Source organism: Colobus angolensis, unplaced genomic scaffold (genome assembly GCF_000951035.1).
Source record: "Colobus angolensis palliatus isolate OR3802 unplaced genomic scaffold, Cang.pa_1.0 Scaffold71, whole genome shotgun sequence".
Lineage (NCBI taxonomy): Eukaryota > Metazoa > Chordata > Mammalia > Primates > Cercopithecidae > Colobus > Colobus angolensis.
In genome coordinates this window covers 777,963-798,237 of record NW_012120821.1, presented here as the reverse complement: position 1 = coordinate 798,237, position 20,275 = coordinate 777,963, and positions in this window count along the sequence as shown.

The window sequence follows — 20,275 nt, the reverse complement described above, 5'->3', positions numbered from 1 at the left end:
GGTCTTCTGTGTCGCTCGCGCCAGGAGTTGGAGACTGGAGCTGTTCCTATTCGGCCATCTTGCTCCGCCCCCATCAAACTTTAACTCACTATTTTGCCTCCTATTTTAGTATGGTTCTTATCAAATGGTGATTCTCTAATTCCATTATTTATTTATTTATTTTGAAGTGGAGTTTTGCTCTTGTTGCCCAGGCTAGAGTGCAATGGCGTGATCTAGGCTCACTGAAACCACCTTCGGTGTTCAAGCAGTTCTCCTGTCTGAGCCTCCTGAGTAGCTGGGATTACAGGCACCCACCACCACACCTGGCTAATGCTTGATATTTTTAGTAGAGACGGGATTTCACCATGTTGACCAGACTGGTCTCGAACTCCTGACCTCAGGTGATCTGCCCGCCTCGGCTTCCCAAAGTGCTGGGATTACAGGCGTGAGCCACCTTGCCCAACCTATTATTTCTTTTACGTTAACTATTTGGCTTAAATTGCAAAGAAGAGCTTTCCATTTATTTATTTATTCATATCTTTGTATCAGTATAGGTTCATGGATTCTGTTTTATTCAATGACTTATAATCTGTTACTAATGTTACTTATTTTGATGTTCAAATTGTTTTATATTTGGCAAGTGGGATCCCCTTCAGTTTGAATCCTTTGTCATTTAATGTGGTTCAAATCTACTTTGAGAGCTTTCTTATTTTCTGGTGGAAGAAGATGTTTCACACTCAGCTTTACTTTCATTGGCACAGCCCTGAAACTGGTGACTTCTCCATGAGCCTTGGTTCCTTTTAGTAAGGTATTTAAAAACCAAGATGTGGGTATGAAGTGTGCTTATCACTACAAAGATGCCACTGTTCACAGACCCTCTTACCAAACACAGCCAGAGAATACAGATTCCTATATCTATTTCAAAATCTATATTTGCATATTAATACCACTATGAGATCACAGAAGTATCTATAATTCTAATCATTTACCACAGACTTTTTTTTTTGAGATGGAGTCTCACTCTGTCCCCAGGCTGGAGTACAGTGGTGTGATCTCGGCTCACTGCAACCTCCGCCTCCTAGGTTCAAGCAATTCTCCTGTCTCAGCCTCCCAAGTAGCTGGGACTACAGGCACTTGCCACCATGCCCAGCTAATTATTATATTTTTAGTAGAGACAAGGTTTCACCATGTTGGCCAGGATGGTCTCAATCACAGAGTTTATTCCAGCCTTTCCTCTTTCTGTATTTGTTCTCCTTACTCTGTAAGAAAGTTGTCTTTCATTGCCCTTAATCTATTAATTTTCCCTGTAGGTAATCAATATCCAGATGAAGTGAATTATCTCCTTGACAGAAACCACCACACCATATCCACAGTTTACTTCCTCAGCCCCAGCCCCAGCCCCTCTAAAATTTTCAGGCACATGACATCAGTCTCCCTACCCCAAATGATCTCCAGTCACTCATGATTTCTACCTTCCCTGCACTGTGCAAGTAGGATCAAGCACCAAGGCCTGACTATCCTACCTCCTAAATTTTTCCTGAATCTGCATTTTCCTCTATATTCTATGTGATTGTATGCCTAGGAAAACCTTGCCAACTGCCTAGCTAATCATTGATGTCTTTGAGAGAGCTAATATAGTCTTTCTCCCTCTCCCTCTAATTTTTTTGACTTATTAAAAATTATTAAGGGTTGGCCAGGCACAGTGGCTCACGTCTGTAATCCCAGCACTTTGGGAGGCCAAGGCGGATGGATCACGAGGTCAGAAAATAGAGACCATCTTGGCTAACAGGGTGAAACCCCGTCTCTACTCAAAACACAAAAAAATTAGCCGGGCGTGGCAGCGGGCGCCTGTAGTCCCACCTACTTGGGAGGCTGAGGCAGGAGAATGGCGTGAACCCGGGAGGCGGAGCTTGCAGTGAGCGGAGATAGCTCCACCGCACTCCAGCCTGGGTGACGGAACAAGACTCCGTCTCAAAAAAAAAAAAATTATTAAGGGCCTTAGTCACAGGTAAAGATCAGCATATTTCCCCGGCCATGCTTGTTATCATCCTGGTAATTATTCAAAGCGTTCAAGAATTGAACGTGAGAAGTTAAGCCTTGGTCCTGGCCCACAAAGTGGGGAGAATGATAGCCAGGTGACAGAGCTATTTTAATTAAAGGATGGAGGGAGTGGGAGAAGGTGGGAGGCCATTTCTGTCAGTTCAGCCTCACTGATGGGCTCCTTATCCTCTAGCTTCCAATCCTAATCTCTAATGGGTAAGATCCAAAGCTCGGCTCTTCTCTCCTATTCTGGCAGGGATTAAATTCAGTATTAATCAGCTACTAACTAATTGCTGAGCTTCTATGGGTAACTCAGGTTGATGCTGCACTCTTTCTAGTAATTTACCCAGGAGTCCAGGTGACCTGTACTTGTCTTTTAACAATTTTGCTTTGTCAACCATCTTGCTTTATCACTTCAGAGCTGATGTAACAGGTGAGTGTGGGGTAGGGTTGGAAAAAAAGCAACCTTTATTCTGATTATAAAAGAAATCATTACATTATAGAAATTGGAGAAAAATAAAATGAAGAAAAGAAAAATCACCTATAATATCACAACCCCTGATATAATGTTTTCCAGTTTTTGCTATGGTTTTATAAAATAAACTTGACATTATAGTAAGTATTAACCTTTATACTGTTTTTCTTTTTCTTTCTTTCTTTCTTTCTTTTTTTTTAGAGACAAAGTCTTGCTCTTCCACCAAGGCTGGAGTGCAGTGACACGGTCACAGCTCATTTTTGGCCTCTTTGAACTCCTGGGCTTAAGCAATCCTCCTGCCTCAGCCTCCTGAGTAGCTGGGACTGTAGGTACAAGCCACCATGCCTAGCTAATTTTTAAAATATTTTTTGTAGAGACAGAGTCTCAAACTCTGTCTGCTGGTCTCAAACTCCTGGCCCCAAGTGATCCTCCACTTCAGCCTTGTTTTTTTCTTAACATTATAATATAAGCATTCTTCTATTTAAAAATTATTTTAAAACATTAATAAAAATATAGATGTGTCTAATTTCACAAGGCACAAATTTTTTACATGGAGGTTGTTTTCAGTTTTTTACTATTATAAATATTTCCAAAATAAACATTTATGTATATAAATCATTTTTCCACATTGATAATTACTTTCTTAGGTTAAATTACCAGATCTAGAATTATCTGACCTAAATCTGTGAATACAGTTCAGCTCTTGGAGAATATTGCCTTATTGTTTTTCAAAAAGCTTGCTGTAATTTGCACTTTCATGCGCTGTGTATGAGAGTGAGTGCTTTTTTCACACCCCAAACATTGCACCTTAAAAAACAGAGTAAGAAGTAATATGATGAAAAGGGGAGAAATGAAATAGGGACATCAAGCCGTCACTTGAGAGAGAACATTCGCTTCTGAGTTCTCCCCTTTGACGTGAGTATGTGATGGGGCTATTTAGCCATTCTGATCTTCTTGGGGGCCTTTAGCCTTGTCTTATGTACATGTCTAGGGAAACAAAAGATCTGAAATAGTAAGATGCCTCGGTGCTGCTGGAATTTAAACTTTCCATTTGACAGGAAAGAGAAAGAAATTAGATTGCAGAGGATGGATACTTTGGAACATCCTTCCTCCCTCCTTTTTTCTCACTCTTCACATCTGATCAATCAACAAATTCTGCTACTCTGCTTCCTCTCTATTACCACCTCTCCACACCTATTAGATGCTTTAGTTCAGGCTGTCATCATCCTTCAACCTGAATAGACACAATAGCCTCCTAACAGATCTCCCTCAAGTCCATCCTTCTCCCAGAGTAATCTGTCTAAAGCACAAATTCAGCCATCACCAGCCCCACAAACTCCTTTGAAATACCTTCAAGGATGCTTCTGCTTACAGAATGGAGGTGAAGCTTTTTATCCTGAAAGCAAGGGTGTCCTGACTTATTCTCAACCTGTTATTACTGCTTCATCTTTTCCTTTCTCCTTCCTTGTACATTATGCTTAATTAATAGCAAATACTGGTAGTTACTGCCCAAACACCATTCTATTTCTTGCCTCTAAATCATTCGTTCCCACTACCTAGCCTAACTTTCCTCACTCTAATAATGACTAGGGCAGTATTCTATTCAAAATATTCTTTTTCAAAAATATTAATCACCCATCCCTGGGATAATATCATACTTCCCTGCTCCACAGAAATCAGGTTTGGACACATAATTCGTTTGGACCAATAGTATGTGGGCAGAAGTTATGTTTGTCACTTCCAAGCAGAAGCTTCACAAACCAGAATGTGACTTCCTATGGGTTTTTGTTTTTCTTTATCCCTGCTATGAGATCAATAATGTTCTAGAGGCTGCTTCATCAGCTTGGGTCCTAACATGAAAATATTGGCAATCTGGAATATAGATGAATGAGACGTAAACCTTGATTACTGATAGCCCCTGAGATGTTGGAGTCATTTGTTACTGCAGCATAATGTATCCTATCCTGACTGATATACTGGCCATCTCCTAATCATTCTTTCAGACTAGTCATTACTTCTATGAGGTTCTGTACATGTATAGCTGCCTAATACTTAATGATACAAATAAATGTTTTGTTTGGATGATATGGTTTGGATCTGTGTCCCCACCCAAGTCTCATGTTCAATTGTAATCCCCAGTGTTGGAGGTGGGGCCCGGTGGGAGGTGACTGGCTCATGGGGCAGAATTCTTACGACTGGTTTTGTAACATCCTTTTTGGTACTGCTTAGTGAGTGCATTCTCACGAGATCTGTTTGTTTAGAAGTGTGTAACACCTCCTATCTCTCTCTCTCTCTTTCTCTCTCTCGGTCCTCCTCCTGCCATGTAAGACTCATGCTCCCACTTTGCCTTCTGCCATGCTTCTAAGCTCCTTGAGGCCTCCCCAGAAGCAGAAGCCACTATGTTTCCATATAGCCTGTGGAACCATGGCCAATTAAAGCTCTTTTCTTTATAAATTACCCAGTGTCAGGTATTTCTTTATAGCAGTTTCAGAACTGACTCATACATTGGGGAAGGCTCCATTGCATGACGTTTGGCAAAAACAGATTCTGCCTCCCACTAAGGAAGCCAGAAAGAGCAGATACTTGCTCTCCTAGACTCCTCACAGCTAGGGAAGTACCATGTGACCTAAGGTCAGCCATTTGGAAGTTCCCTGCTCAGGACTTAAGAGTTTTGAATCTAAGAAGCAAGGACAGGACAGTAGAGCATTAATTCTGTTGCTGGAGGCAATATCCAGCATCCAGTGGAGTGACAGTAGTGAGAACAGAGTCAAGGGGTGAGAACAAGTGTCCAAGATAAGCAGACTGTTCCGGTGGTATCTCTTACTGAGTCCCAGACTGCCTAGTCCCCTCAGTTCCTGTTCATTTTCTGACTCTGCTCCTCCAGTTTTCCCAATGATTCTTTTCTTTTTCCTTTCTTTTTTTTTTTGAGATGGAGTCTCACTCTGTCACCTAGGCTGGAGTGCAGCGGTGTGATCTCGGCTCACTGCAACCTCCACCTCCCAGGTTCAAGCGATTCTTCCACCTCAGCCTCCCGAGTAGCTAGAATTACAGGCATGAGCCATCACGCCTGGCTAATTTTTTGTACTTTTAGTAGAGATGGGGTTTCACCATGTTGGCCAGGCTGGTCTCGAACTCCTGACCTCAAGTGATCTGCCTGCCTCATCCTCCCAAAGTTCTGGGATTACAGGCATGAGCCTCCACACCTGGCCTATCATGGCTCTTTGCTGAGAAAACTTACTTGAGGTCTGTAACTTTATCTGTATATTGTATTTACATCTGTATATGAAACAGAGCGTTTCAGCTCGTTAATACTCCGTAATTGTGAATGAAAATTAAATAGCAGGTTTCAAGCTGGTAGGGAACCTATGGCAATGCTTGAAGAGGAGGGGATCAAATAAGACATGGAATTGTGAGGGAAATCCACCTTAACATAATTCAGGTTAAATTTGGATATTTTAATATTTGTAGTAATCTATCACATCCACACTCTTCAGGGAGGGTCTGAGAGTTGAGTATTGCTTAGAAGGAAGGGAAAGTTGAGAGTAGAGAAATGCTGTGTCTCACCTCTGTTGCATGCACTTAAAAGAGATAATTTATAAATGTCAGATTTGGATTACTGTGCTATTCTATTTTAGCTTCTATTTTTGTTACTTTTATTAAATTTTCTTCTCTTTTATTGTAATATCTGATTATTTTATACGTGATAACTATGGACAGCAGAATTTTTACAAACTTATTTCCTGAAACTAAAATGATAACCATTTTGGAAAGTGCTTTTGGATGTCTAGTTAATTTGAAGATGCGCATGTAACCCAGAAATTGTACCTGTAGGTATATATCCTAGAGAACCTCTTACATATATGCACAAGGACATACATACAAGACATATACAAGTATGTACTTGCAACATTGTTGGTTATGTCTTCTATTAATAGAAGAATAAATAAATTAATTGTGGTCTATTTATTGAACAGTATACCATACAGTAGTGAAAAAGAATGAGCTAGGGCTACATGTATTAACATGGGTGAATCTTGAAACCATAATGCTGAGGGAAAAAGAAGATTGCATAAGAATACCAATAATAGTAAAAGAGCATTTGAAACAGTGTGGCATAGTCATGCAGATGTGCTGGTGTCAGACTCCCTTGGTTCAAACGTGCTTCCACTGTTTACTGACAGTAAGACCTGGGCAAATCTCTAACCTTGGTTGGCCTCCATTTTCTTATCTGTAAAACGGGGATAATATTTTCCACATCTTATGGTTATTGTGAAAATTACAATAAGTTAGTACTAAAGTACGAAGAGGAGTACATAGCACCATTATTTTTATGTATATTGTATAAGAATGTGTACATATTGGTAAACATATATACAAATAAATGAGTGAAAATGACAAACACAAATTCATGATAGTGGTTATCTCCTGGAAAAGGAATATTTCTTGATCTATGGTGGGTACATGATGGTTTGTTGTTATTCTTCTTATGCCTTTGTGTATGACTGAACTATTTTATGATAAAATTTATGGGCGAGGTGCGGTGGTTCATGCCTGTGATCCTAGCACTTTGGGAGGCTGAGGCAGGCAGATTACAAGGTCAGGAGTTCAAGACCAGTCTGGCCAACATAGTGAAACCCCTGTCTCTACTAAAAATACAAAAATTAGCTGGGCATGGTGACATGCACCTGTAATTCCAGGGAGGAATTGAACCTGGGAGGCAGAGGTTTCAGTGAGCTGAGATTGTGCCACTGCACTCTAGCCTGGGTGACAAGAGCAAAACATTGCAAAAAAAAAAGTATACATATATATAAACTATACGTATATTTTATATACTTATAAAATATATATAATATATATAACATATAAAATATATATATTTTTATATATATACACTTTTTTTTTTTGAAACAGAGCCTCACTCTGTCACCCAGGCTGGAGAGCAGTGGCGCTATCTCCACTCACCGCAACCTCTGCCTCCTGGGTTCCTGGGTTCAAGTGATTCTCCTGCCTCAACCTCCCAAGTAACTGAAATTACAGGCATGCACCACTATACCTGTTGCGGGAAGTCAGGGACCCCGAATGGAGGGACCAGCAGAAGCCACAGCAGAAGAACATAAATTGTGAAGATTTCATGGACATTTATTAGTTCCCCAAATTAATGCTTTTATAATTTATTACGCCTGTATTTACTGCAATCTTTGAACATCAATTGTGAAGATTTCATGGACATTTATCACTTCCCCAATCAATACTCATAATTTCCTTTGCCTGTCTTTAATCTCTTAATCCCATCATCTTTGTAAGCTGAGGATGTATGTTGCCTCAGGATCCTATGATGATTGTGTTACCTGCACAAATTGTTCGTAGAGCATGTGTGTTTGAACAATATGAAATCTGCACACCTAGAAAAGGAACAGGATAACAGCGATTTTCAGGGAACAAGGGAAATAACCATAAAGTCTGACTGCTTGTGGGGCCAGGCAGAATAGAGTCATATTTCTCTTCTTGCAAAAGTGAATAAGAGAAATATCACTGAATTCTTTTTCTCATCAAGGAACAGCCCTGGGAAAAGAATGAACTCCCAGGGGGAGGCCTCCAGAATGGCCGCTCTGGGAGTGTCTGTCTTATGCAGTTGTACATAAGGGATGAAATATGCCCTGGTCTCCTGCAGCACCCCCAGGCTTGTTAGGATTGGGAAATTCCAGTCTGGTGAAATTCTAGTCAGACCGGTTCTCTGCTCTTGAACCCTGTTTCCTGTTAAGATGTTTATCAATGACAGTGCGTGCACAGTGGGACAGGGAACCTCATCAGTAGTTCTAATTTCACGTTGGCCTTGTGACCTTGCCCTGCTCATTTGCCTTGTGATATTTTATTGCCCTTGAAGCAGGTGATCTCTGTAATCCACACCCTCTTAGTACACCCCTCCCCTTGTGAAATCCATAATAAAAACTTGCTGGTTTTGCAGCTCAGGGGGCATCACGGAACCTGCTGACAGGTGACATCTCCCCCGGACACCCAGCTTTAAAATTTCTCTCTTTTGTACTCTTTCCCTTTATTTCTCAGATCGGCCAACACTTAGGGAAAAATAGAAAAGAACCTCTCTTATACCTTTGTGTACGACTGAACTATTTTATGATAAAATGTATGGGCCAGGCACAGTGGTTCACGCCTGTGATCCCAGCACTTTGGGAGGCCAAGGCGGGCAGATCACAAGGTCAGGAGTTTAAGACCAGCCTGGCCAACATAGTGAAACCCCTGTCTCTACTAAAAATACAAAAATTAGCTGGGCATGGTGGCACATGCCTGTAATTCTAGGGAGGCTGAGGCAGGCTTGAACCTGGAAGACCGAGGTTTCAGTGAGCTGAGATCCTGCCACTGCACTCTAGCCTGGGTGACAAGAATAAAACATTACATAAAAAAAGTGTGTGTGTGTGTGTGTGTGTGTGTGTATATATATATATAAAAGATACATACATTTGATATATACATACTTTTAAATATATATTATATATACATACATATATATACACACACACACACTTCCTTTTTGTTTTGAGACAGAGTCTCACTCTGTTGCCCAGGCTGGAGTGCAGTAGTGCTATCTCTACTCACTGCAACCTCCACCTCCTGGATTCCTAGGTTCAAGTGATTCTCCTGCCTCAGCCTCCTGAGTAGCTGAGATTACAGGCATGCACCACTACACCTGGCTAATTTTTCGTATTTTTAGTAGAGACAGGGTTTCACCATTTTGGCCCAGCTGGTAACTCCTGACCTCAAAGTGATCTACCCGCCTTGGCCTCCCATAGTGCTGGGATTACATGCATGACCCACTGCATATCTGTTCTATTTTATGATAAAATTTAAATCAAATGAATGAAATTTATTCTTAAAACTACAGTGTAATCAAATTTCTGAGAAATTGGAAACTAGAAGAAAAACTCCAAATTATACCATCTTATCCCACAATTTTAAAAATTAAGTAATTTTGCTGGGTGCAGTGGCTGACGCCTATAATCCCAGCACTTTTGGAGGCCAAGGTGGGAGGATCACAAGGTCAAGAGATCAAGACCATACTGGCTAACATGGTGAAACCCCGTCTCTACTAAAAATACAAAAAATATTAGCTGGGTGTGGTGGTGGGCACCTGTAGTCCCAGCTACTCAGGAGGCTGAGGCAGAAGAATGGTGTGAACCTGGGAGGCGGAGGTTGCAGTGAGCCGAGATTGCACCACTGCACTCCAGCTTGGGCGACAGAGCAAGACTCCGTCTCAATAAAATAAAACAACAACAACAAAAAAACTAAAATAAAATAAAATGAAAATGAAAATTAAGTAATTCTTCCAACAACTGAGTGAGATTGGTGAATGAGAATGTTATTTTTGCAGCATTCTTCATATAGCCAAAACATGGAATCAACCCAAATGGCCACCAACAGGAGAGGGGATAAACACAGTGTGGTATATCCACACAATGGAATACAATTCAGCAATAAAAGAGGAATGAGATGGTGATATATGCTACAACTTCAATAAAATTCAAAATCATGCTTAGTGAAAGGAGCCAGACACAAAAGACCACATATTGTATGATTCTATTTCTATGAAATGTCTAGAGAAGGCAAATCTGTAGAAGGAAAGAGTAGATTAGTGGCTGCCCAGGGCTTCATAAGGAACAAGGAGTAACTGCAAATGAGCATGAAGAATTTGGTGGGACAACGGAAATATTCTACAACTTAGTGATTGTGTTGATTACAAAACTTTGTATAATTACTCAAACTAATTATACACTTAAAAGGGTGAATATTATAGTATATAATATATGTCAATAAAGCTATTTTAAAAAGCAGTCTTGGCCAGGCACGGTGGCTCATGCCTATAGTCCCAGCATTTTGGGAGGCCAAGGTGGGTGGACTGCTTGAAGCTAGGAGTTTGAGTCTAGCCTGAGTAGCATGGTGAAACCCCATCTCGACAAAAAAATTCAAAAATTAGCCAGGTGTGGTGGCAGGCACCACCTACTTGGGAGGCTGAGGTGGTCTTGAGATGGCCTGACCCCAGCAGGTTAAGGTTGCAGTAAGCCAAGTTCACACCACTAAACTCCAGCCAGGGCAACACTGCAAGACCCTGTCTCAAAAAAAAAGAAAAAAAAAAAAGAAAAACAGTCTTAAAAATAGAATAAACATTTATGCTTGGGTGGGAAGGGAACGTTATTTTCATTTATAGGCATGAACATGGAAGTATATGATCCTGAGAGAACTCAGAATCCTACTCCCTATGTCAGCAGAAACTCCTTTCTGTCAGCATATCTGTGAGAAGGCCACCTTGGAGTAAGACACTTACCAACGTGGAATTGCCACAGTTAAAAATAAAAAAATAGTAGTGGTGGTACTGTTGGCTGAGAGAAAGCCTGAGATGGTGTTCCTAGTTCTTCATGACCTGTGCGTGGTTTACAGGAGATTTAGAAGTTCCTGTATGCCCTGATTTGCGGAGGGTGAGCACCACACCTGATAGAGTGAACTGAAAGAAACCTGGAGATTGAGTTTCTGGAACCATGTATCGTATATATGTTGATAACCCCCAAATTTATATCTCCAACTTAAATCTTGTACCTAACTGTAGGCTCCCATCTCCATTGACCAACTGGGTGTCTACTCTTGCACAGAAAGATCAAACTAAACAAAGCACCAAATGACACTCTTCATTTCTTCAGCCCTAAATCTCCTCCATCCCACTACACTCCCTGATGGTCACCCTCTCTCCTTTCCACCCCTCACCCATATCCACTGTCCCAGTCTCTTCAGCATGGAATCTACTTTCTCTATCACCACTGATATGGACAGGAGACATGGAAATACTCGGCAGAGGAGGGCAATTCCCCAGCAAAGGCCCCACCCTCAAATCTGGAGACCCACAGCCCTAAGAGGGAACAGGCATTTTTGCTTTCACACCTAGAAAGTTGCCTTTTGGCCTACCACACCCCCCTATCCTGTACCCATGGAAACCCCAGACCCCAGACTCCAGAAGCAGATGAGGAGATGAGGAAATGGGGAGATGAGGAGACAATCAGATGAATGCCATGGCAGAGAAAGAGAGAAGAGAAGGAACCTCTGAATGCCAAGAGGAGCTCGGCTGGGGGTGGTCAGAGAGGAGTTTGGCTGCTGGATGGCCAAAACTCTAAGGGAAGATCATCTTCCCACTCCATTCCCCTTTTAGCTCACCATCCATGCCACTGAGAGCCACCTCCACCACTCACTGAAACTCTGCATTCATCCTTCAAGCCCATACGTGATCCAATTCTTCTAGGACATTGGTCAAGAGCTTGGGATGCAGAAAGCTGTCACACTGGTCCCCTCCTTGCAAAAAGGCAGAGGGTCCATTGAACTGGTTAACACTTATGTTGTCTGCAGATGGCAAGGCTAAAAAAGCATTGTAACACTGAGGCTGCAGGCACTCACCCCTAGACACTACCATGGGGCTGGAGCCCAAAGCACTTGCCCCCACTCCTGCACCTGCCCAATTGTGCTCCCTCTCTTGTCAGGGGTTTGAGCAGTAGTGGAGACCGAATGGGCTAGCCACACTCCTGTCGCACATTCTGCAGGGGGAATCAGGGAACTCTCCCTTTGCTGCCTTTGCCACCTTTGCCACCACCTGTTCTTGGCCACCATCATTTGTCTCCTGGACGAAGCAACAACTTTTTAACAGGCCTCTCTGCTTCCACTTTTGCTTTCCTCCAATCTATCCTCCACACAAAAGCAAAGCTCATTGCAAATTGGGTCGTCACCCAAGTGCTTAAAACTCTTCAACAGCTTCTCATTGTACACACAATAAATCCAAACTCTTCACCTTGGTCTGTAAGGCCCTGAATAATCCGGTCCCCACCTAATTCCCTACAGCACCAAATGGCTTTCTTCCCCTTACTTACTACATTTACTTATGTTTGTTCTTTACTTATGTTTGTTCTTCTCTCAATCTTCACAATTCCCTAAGCTTTTTCCATGTCAAGAGTTTGGCATCCACTGTTTCTTCAATTTGTACCAATCCTTCACCTTCTCATCCTTCAAACTTCAGTTTAAATGCCACTCCCTCAAAGTCACCTTCCCCACTCATTCTATCTAAGGAAGCTTTCCTCTTTACTCTCTGCCTTCATTCTTCATTTGTTTTCTTCATAGCACTTCTCATAATTTGCAGCTATTATGTATTGGTTTACATATTGTTTATACAACTTCCCTTACAAAAATTGAAATTCTATGAACCATATGCTGTTCACTATTGTAGCTCCAGCATCCAACATACCTGGAATGCTGCAGCTGCTCAACAAATGTTTGTTAAATGAAAGCACTTAGAAAATCACACAGATATTTCCCCCTATTGTCCAATTTTCAGAAAGAAACAAATTTTGTTGGGCATATCAGAGCAGTTTTGATTATAAGTAATAGAACGCCACCTAAGCCTAAATAAAAGAGAGACTTTTTTTTTTTTTTTGAGAGGGAGTCTTGCTCTGTCGCCCAGGCTGCAGTGCAGTGGCGCCATCTGGGCTCACTGCAGCCTCTGCCCACCGTATTCAAGTAATTCTTCTGCCTCAGCCTCCTGAGTAGCTGAGACTACAGGCGCGTGCCACCATGCCTGGCTAATTTTTGTATTTTTAGTAGAGACGGGATTTCACCATGTTGGCCAGGCTAGTCTTGGACTCCTGATCTCAAGTGATCTGCCCACCTTGGCCTCCCAAAGTGCTGGGATTACAGATGTGAGTGCCTGGCCAAGAGAAATTTTAATATGCAGACACACTGTTCTCCCAGGAGGCTGAAGGGCAAAAGCATAGGTATGTCTTAGAAAGAACTCAAAGCAGGAATTACTGCAAGGTAGAGAACTCAAGGATTTTGCCCTACTTGCAAGCTATCAAGTTAGCCTGCCTCAGTTTCATGGCAGAAGACAAAAGATTCCTTCATTAGAGACAAAGGACAATGCATCACTCATAGCAATAGTAGCCAGAATATCAGCATTTGCTCTGGTTTGCACAAGGAGACATGAAGAAAGCCAGGCGGGGCTTATACACCCAATGGGCTGTGTTACCAATGAGAAACTCTGAGTTTAGAGAACCCAAATCTTTATAATGGTAAGTACCTGACCTTTGCTCAGAAGGGACACATTACCTGTATCTTTATATTGGATAGTAAACAAGTTTGCTCTTTGCTCCACAGGGATAAATTATCTTTGTTCCAAGACTGTTTGCTATGTAAACATCCCTGAAATGATATTGCAGAACAAGAGTAGCCAGCGCCACATCACAAGATGTGCAGAAATGCAAGCGATCCATGGAGAAATGTCTCCCTGTTAACAAGCAGGTGTGGAGGAAGAGCTGAGCAGGAAAAAACTATAGATATCCACCATAGATACATCTCTGGAGCTGTGGTACCTTCTACAGTGGCTAAGGCAATGAGTCTAGCACTTGTTACAAATGAATTCAGGCAATATTTATTAATTTGTATTTTAGAAAACATTTACCATTAGATTGTTTTTCTTAGGAAAAACATTGATATCTCTAAAAGGAAATTTTGAAAACAATATTAATATGTCACAACAATATATATGAAGGAAAACAATTTAAATTGCTGTCAATGATGAATTTGAAATAATTTTTTCATGGACTCTTATTTTTTATTTTCTGTTTCTGTTTCTTAAAGAAATATTGTAGCAAAGGGGAAACTAGGCTATTGTTTGATGTTTTTCCTGCTTGAGGGAATCTGAAGTATTCTGATTCCATATGAATTAAAAAATTGGAACACTTATAGATACTTTTTAAAAATTCTAAGGCAGAATACCCTGGGAACTCTCAATAACCATTTCAGATATTTGTATTATATTTATACATGCTTTTGAAATTCTGGTTAGCCACGATTCTGTGGATGATGAAGTCACAGTCTTAGGAGATGAATCACTAGCCAAGGCTCACTGCTACCGGTATAAACTTACTCTATAATTTCTCTCTGACTGATTGTTGTAGAATGGTAGCTTGTAAGTAAACCAGTGATTTATTTGTTTATTGTATTCAAATGATGAATTTGAAATAATTTCATTGATGGCCTCTCATTTTTAATTTTCTGTTTCTGTTCATTAAAGAGATACTGTAGAAAAGGGATAAGTAGGCTATTGTTTGATGTTTTTCCTGCTTAAGGGCAAGCAACTTGTCTTAAGTTGCTGAAGCCATAATACATTGGCCTTGAATTAGTTTAACTGACTTTATAGAAAATTTAGCATAGCAATGAAGCACTTAAATATTTAGTAAATTAAGAAAATGGTCCTCAAATCAATTACAATACCAGGATTTTAGATCTCAGTGAAGGATGAATATTTAGAAGCTTCCTTCCCTCTAAATCAGTGTCAATGCTTTTTTTGTCTGTCTCTGAAACTTAAGAAAGATAATCCCTGTTTTTTCCTTGTTTCTCCCATTTCTAACCCAAGAGAAAATGAAACTATTTCAGTCATATTTAGCAGTAGAGTTAATTTACTAGCAAATCTAAGTGGAACAAATTACACACTGTTTTTCATGTGAGAAAATATGTTCTTAAGTTAGAGGAATATTTCAATAACAAATACCCCTTAGAATCTACATGCAAGACACTAGCTTATCTAATGAGAAAAGTCAGAGAAGTAAAACAACAACAAAACAACTTCACATTCTTTAATATGTTCATTCAGAATATTAAATGCCATTAACCGACCGTCATTATTATAAAATTTTCTATTTAGATAAGTGAGTTTTAGTACAGTGCTATTTAAAGTATGGAACTGTTACTGGTGTGTGATAAGTACAGAAATTGAGACTAAGCATTTGGAAACCTAGAGCAATTTGACATAGCAATCTTCTGTTGAATCTAATAATAAATTTTTTTTTCAATTTTTCAATTCTCCTATGGAGAATGATATTTGGAAATACAAATAAGAAGACTAGTTCTTACCACAGATAGTTTTAGAAACCTGTTTTAGTATAAAGCCATCATTTAGTATAAAGTCATCTATTATTACTATTACTCTGAAGTGGTTACTGAGAATTACAGCAGTAGGTAGGATTATAAGTTGTTTACTAAATATGCTAGATTTATTGACTCATGTATTTATTTATTGAGAATCCAAAATATTTGAAGTACTTGATGAAGTTGATGTCCTAACCATTGCCTCTCCGCCCATATTCTCTCTTGGAAATATTACAGGATTCTGCTCACTTCTGACTCTAGCCTCAGCATGCTGTACCATGGTGGGCTAATATTAGTTAGTCTAATAATACATGAGTCTAATATCATATCATCCAAGAATCTGGAATTGGGAAACTGAGAGACTGAGTGATTAGGTCATAGGAGGCACATGAACTGAAATGTCACCAGTTGTTACAACACCAAACCCAACGCCACATGTAGGCTGATGTTAGAGAACATAGAACATGAGTAAGCAGAGGTTCTGAGATAGAATAAGGGGGAATGGGGCAAATGGCAAACATGCCAGAAACAGAGAGAGCAATCCCATCAAAATGTAAGTCAGGTCCTGTCACTCCTTGGCTCAAATCCTGCCTTGTCTTCTCATGTCACACAGAGTAAAAGTCAGTCTTCACAACTGACCACAAGCTGTAAGGAATCTCTCCTCCTCTCTCTGACTTCATCTTCTACCACGCTCTTTGACATTCATTGCAGTTTAGTCATCCAACCTTGTTCTTCCTTGATGCCAGGCACATTATTGCCTCAGGGCCTTTGTACTTGCTCTTCTGCTTGGTATGCTCATACGCAGTTTCCTGCCTGGTTGGCTCCCTCACCCTTCTTCAGAGTTTTGTTCAAACATGATCTTCCAGGTGAGGCCTGCCCTGAGCACCCTACTTAAAATTGCAATCCTGGCTGGGCGCAGTGGCTCGCACCTGTAATTCCAGCACTTTGGGAGGCCAAGGAGGGTGGATCACTTGAGGTCAGGAGTTCAAGACCAGCCTGGCCAAAATGGTAAAACCTCGTCTCGACAAAAATAACAAAAATTACCCGAGTGTGGTGGTGAGCACCTGTAATCTCAGCTGCTTGGGAGGCTGAGGCAGGAGAATCACTTGAATCAGGGAGGCAGAGGTTACAGTGAGCCGAGATTGCGCCACAGCACTCCAGCCTGGGTGACACAGAGAGACTCTCTCTCAAAAAAATAAAATAAAATTGTAATCTCGGCCAGGAGCAATGGCCCACACCTGTAATCCCAGCACTGTGGGCGGCCAAGGCGGGTAGATCATCTGAGTCCAGGAGTTGTAGACCAGACTGTGCAATACAGCAAGACTCCATCTCTACAAAAAATAGAAAAATTAGCTGGGCGCGGTGGTGTGTGCCTGTGGTTCAGCTACTCTGGAAGCTGAGGTGGGAGGACTGCTTGAGCCCAGGAGGCAGAGATCGCAGTGGGCTGAGATTGCACCACTGCACTCCAGCCTGGGTGACAGAGCAAGACCTTGTTTCAAAATAAATAAATAATAAAATTGAAATTCTGCCCCCCCCACACTCCCTATCCTCCTTTCCCGATGTATTTGTTTCTCCATAGCACTATTTCTATGCTTTTCACTCTATTCCCTCGTTCTCCATTTGTTTAACATTTTTATTGATTTTGGGCTTATTTTTCCATTGTATCTTTTTACAAACATAAGCATTTATGTGTACATTTTCATATCCTTTCCTGCTTCTTGTGCTAAAGGTGTATACCGTAAGCACCATTTTGAACCAGTTTTCCTGGAGCTACATGGAGATCGTCATTCCTTTTCTTTTTATTGATGCACAGTCCTCCATCATGTGGATGTATCATAGTTTTTTAAACTAGTCCCATATTGATAATATTTGGGTTGTTCTCAGTCTTTTGCTATTGGAAGTAATACTATAATAAATAGCTATGTGCGTAGGTCATTATATACTTTAGCCAGTTTACTTTTAGAATAGATTCTTAGAAGCAAGATAAGTGGATAGCTCCCCTTTTAAATTGAGATGATACAAGAGGATTTCTGTTCATTATATCCAACAAGTCATGATTAAGATTGCTACCTACTCCTGTAGGTCCACCTCAAGTGACCCTTCTTCTGGGAAAACTCTTATTCCAGGCAGAAGGAATCTACTGCTAGTTCCCTAATACGCCCTAAGGTAAAAATAAAAAACAATCCTTATATTTTATATTCTTTCTTGTTCACATCACTCACATGGTACTTTTTGATTTGTTTTTCTAAGACCAGCTGAGCAGGCACAAAAGAACCAGCGGGTAGGCAAGTGTAGGAGCAAAACTGCAAGTTTATTTTGGTCACCTAAGGTGTGGGGGGGAGGTCTATCGGCCTCCGGCAAAGGAGGCCGACAGAGTCCCCCGGTGGGGCTCTCAGACGGAGTTCCTGTTGTCCTGACATCCCGACAGGAGTGGGGCTGTGAGAGACTCAGGAAGGCCGCGTGGCTCACTGGCGGAGAGCGGCTTTTCTAGGAGTGGGAGGGCAATAGGCGGGGCACGGGTGTGTCGGGGGGCATTCTGCAGGTGCAAACAGGTAAATCTTGGTCTCTTTGGATTGACGTCATCTGGCGCATGCCCAGTTGATCTGCACCTTCCCAGGCGCCGGCTGCACTTTCGCGCGCATGGGAAGAGCTGGTGGTGAAGAAGAACCTGGAAGTGCACCATCTTGCCTCCGTTCATCCAAACAGTCCAACCTTTTATTGATAATAGTGATAAAGGGGCGCCATGGTCTCTCTGGCTACTTCCTGCTGTTAAGGGGCATTGTTAAGGTCGGGGCCTATGGTTGGTATTTGGATGCACGGATGAAAAATAAAATAAGGCACAGTATTAGTATAGGAATGAGGAATGGAAGCATTTGTTGGAATGTGGGCAAAACCCAGAAGGATGGTCCTGGCAAGGTTGGGGAGTATGAGATAGTTAAGAAAATTTATTAAGTTTGAGGCGAGTGGGGGAAAGCCAAACTGATTTCCACTGATTGCTTTCGGTAGGGGCCCTTTTCAGCTGGGAATGAGGAACGAGTGCGCAAAGTAGTTGTTGGCCAGGCAGCAATTAAGGAGTGGAGTTTTTCGTGGAGTGGATGACTTTCCCCTTACTCCTACTACAGAGATATTGGATGGAAGGCTAGGTCCAGAGAAGGACAGCAAAACAGAATAGGTAGCCTCGCTGTCGATTAAAAAATTAATTGTCTTACCCGCTACCAGGAGAGTTACCTGCGGCTCGGCGAGGGTGATGGGGGTCCCTGAGTCTCGGCACCTTCAATTGTCATCGTCCAGATGTAGGAGCTGGAAGGAGCTCCCAGGATCCTGGGAAAGGGGGTCACGTGGAGATGCAGCACCTGTTCTCAGGGTGGGGCAATCAGACTTCCAGTGTCCTCCCTGCTGGCAAGCAGGGCAGGGGGTTGCTGGTGGACGAGGGTTAGGACATTCACTGGCCTAATGTCCTGATGCCTTGCACTTAGAGCAAGGCTGCGCTGGGGCTCGGGGACCTTGCGGACACCTGTTGGCATAGTGTCCTGCCTTGCCACACTTATAGCAGGCTCCTTTTGTAGCTTTGGAGTCTGTGGGGTGTGTGCTCTCTGGTCTGGGGTTACGACTGGGCTGTAAAGCCGCTGCTAGGAGCTGTAACTTCTGTTTGAGGCGAGCCTGCCGTCTCCTCTCTGGAGTTATAGACCTTAAAGGCTAATTTAACTAGGTCTTGTATTGGTGTCTGACGACCATCCTCTACCTTTTGAAGTTTTTTACGAATGTCAGGAGCTGATTGAGAAATGAAATAAGACACCAAAATGGTGGCCCCTGTGGGGGAGGCTGGATCTAACCGGGTATACTGGGTTAGAACCTCAGTCAGTTTAGGGTAGAGGTTAGGATAACCTGGAGGTCATGCCAAGTTAAGTCATAGGCCTGACAAAGGTATCTAAATTCCTTTATGTATATGGTAGGATTAGCTGAGAAATCACCTAAACGCTTCTCAATTTTGGAAAGATCAGCCAATGAAAAAGGGACATGTAGTCTGACTACCCCCTCTGCCCCAGCCACCTCTCACAAAGGTGCTAACACTGTAGGAGGGTGTGGGCAGAGATAGGGGACTCAAGACAGCCAGTTGGGGGCCCCAAAGGAGGCACGGGACTGAGTGGATTACTAGTAGATAAGGAGGAGGAAGGAAGAGTCTGGGCAGGAAGGGAGAGGGTGGAGAGAGCGGGGAGAGAAGGAGGAGTATAGGGACGAGAGCTTAAGGCCCAAAAGCCTTGTACGTAATTAATTTCAGACCACTTGCCTAGCCGCTGGCAGAAATTGCTGAGGTCAATCACGCCACAGTGGAAAGGAAAATTAACTGCTTCCTCCTAAGGTCTTGTTCGAGCTGTAAGGTTTCTAAATTGGCTAGGAGGCACCCTAAGGGGGTGCTCTTTGGAAATTTGGACTGGGGGGTTTCCCGTTTGTTTCCTCTTTACTTACACAATGGACACAATGGAAATGGAAGTGGATCTCTGCCTGGCTTCAAAGCGTCCTTTGGAACCAGCAGAGACAGACTGGAGGCTCATGGAGCCAAAGTGGAGATTACCTTCAGGCGGACGTCTCCGTCCTGAACGGGTCCCCCGAGCCACTTGGTGGCTCAAAAGTAGGCCTCGGACCTGCGCAGGATTTTTGGGCCGAGGGAGGTAAAGAGGAGACAAGGGCACTTACCCCAGAGACTGGGGGGTTTCCCGTGTTGTTTCCTCTTTACTTACACAATGGACACAATGGACATGGAAGTGGATCTCTGCCTGGCTTCAAAGCGTCCTTTGGAACCAGCAGAGACAGACT